Source organism: Belonocnema kinseyi, chromosome 10 (assembly GCF_010883055.1).
Source record: "Belonocnema kinseyi isolate 2016_QV_RU_SX_M_011 chromosome 10, B_treatae_v1, whole genome shotgun sequence".
Lineage (NCBI taxonomy): Eukaryota > Metazoa > Arthropoda > Insecta > Hymenoptera > Cynipidae > Belonocnema > Belonocnema kinseyi.
The window spans coordinates 71,173,713-71,175,860 of record NC_046666.1 but is presented as its reverse complement, the minus strand read 5'-3'; the positions used below and the strand labels follow the sequence as shown (position 1 = coordinate 71,175,860).

At 29.6% G+C, this 2,148-nt stretch overlaps 1 non-coding gene across 1 annotated transcript; it reads left to right on the top strand.

Annotated features, from left to right (window-relative positions):
• The first annotated feature begins 150 nt into the window (after nt 1-150).
• On the top strand, nt 151-232 carry Trnas-aga. Its single transcript has one exon. It is a non-coding gene; the product is annotated as a tRNA-Ser (tRNA).
• Nucleotides 233-2,148: the final 1,916 nt, after the last annotated feature.

The window sequence follows — 2,148 nt, the reverse complement described above, 5'->3', positions numbered from 1 at the left end:
GATATAACATGATATAGTCATTTTAATATATTATATAACGTAATTCTGAAAATCTAATTTTTTATAATGAAAATTGTAAATAAATCCACTTTAAAAATGATTTCTGGGTATTCTAACGTAATTACCGTGATTTCGAACAACCCTACATCAGCAGTCGTGGCCGAGTGGTTAAGGCGTCTGACTAGAAATCAGATTCCCTCTGGGAGCGTAGGTTCGAGTCCTACCGACTGCGAGTTTTTTTTTAACCTTTTTAAATATTTATTATTAGCGTAATAATAATCTCAATATTTAATTAATTATACTTTATATTGCATATTCAATCATAACATCCAAATTTAATTTCATGTTATGTTATACTTAAACTGATTCAGGACGTGAAATGAAAAGGTAATCTAAAAGTAATATTTACAACGAAAAAATTGTTAACACGTCTATCAAAAACTAAAGAATATCGATTTGCCAAAAATAAACTTTTTATCAGATCATATTAGTAATTGAAAGGATGCTGCATCATGTTTTAACAAAAATGTTTTGGATGTAAAAATGTAACTGTTGGGCGATTTTTTTAAATATTTTGAACCTTATTTTGAAGAAATATGAACCATCCAAAATTGTACATAAAAAATTAGAATTTCAAAAGTTGAAGAAAAGAATGCATTTTTTCCTAATTTTATAGATATCAACTCGAAAAATACACTGTAAAAGAAATCTATTGAATTTTACATCTCTGGTGGATGTAAATAAAAGGACCCTCGTGTATCGGAGTAACTTTACGAATCTGTTGTGATATTCCAATTCGGCCGATAATTTTACATGCGAAAATGTAAAATTCATTATGTGAAAGAATAAAATAAAATAAAATGTATCAGGGCGACAGTTTCAAACACTTGAAAGCTCAAACTTCGTACAATTTTATGGAGATTGAAGAAACACAAGCCGGACACGTTACCACTAACCTAAAACACATAAGATACTATGGGTATTTTTTTGATGTTTAAATATTCCGTAAAAAAAATATGAAATATACGTTTTGAATAACCGCATTTTTTCTGTTCTAATAGCAGAAAATGTAAAAGGCAAAATAAGAATAGCTCGGATTCGGTCTACTTTGTGTGAAAGCTGTCAAAGAAGTTGAACATAGCTGTCAATTTCCTTGCATTAAAAATAAAAATGCTCCAAATTGAAGGATGAAGGCATCGATAAACAACGAACACGAGAGACGCTTTTGTATTCACATATTATTTGATTAATTATTCTAAATTTTAAATTAATTATACATCAAAAATGTTACAGTTTCCGCCTGGGTAAAATTAAAGATCTTTGGTAAAATTAAAAATCTCGATGCAATTTTCAATTACAGGAAAGTGATTTTACCGACGCATGGTATTATGCGCACGGGCATAATCAAATGGCACATCGTAAGATGGCGGCTCTCCCCACTCATGGAATTCTCCCCCTCCCATGGATTCAACCCCGCTCGCCCAGGTTAGGATGGCATGTCTTGCCCCGTGTTTCGTATGTCCATGACTGCGACTGAATTTTCTCTTCTGAATGTAAAATTCGTACGAGGGAATGTGTAATTTTATTTTTATCGAGTGTGTAATATTACACTCCTGTTCGAGGGTCCTTTTATTTACATCGCTAGAGGATGTAATTTCACATACTTTTGTAAAATCACACAGTGAAGTGTGTGATATTTACAATGATACAATATTTAATTTTCTAAAACTTTGTAATTTTACACAAATCTTTTTTTACAGTGTATGTGTGGAAAAAATAGCAACTTTCTGATGACCTGTTTGACTAGTTAAAACAAGTTTTTACTAACGAAATACGAAATAAGCATATAAAAATTTGTTTTTGATGAATTTTTTTGCCATGAAAAAAACAGGAATTCTCAAATGTTCTATGTTCGGTGAATTTTTAAAATAACTTATACTAATTTTGATTTTCAAAATTGATCTTTAATGTCTTTTATAAAATAATGTAAAATCCATTCAATTCATTCACTATATTATTCTGTATCTCCAGATTATTCAGCAGAAATTTTGTCCGGTCATTTATAGATATACGTATTTTACCACTAAAATATTAATAATATTTAATTTAAAATTTTTCAATTATTATTATGACAATTCAATGGAATGT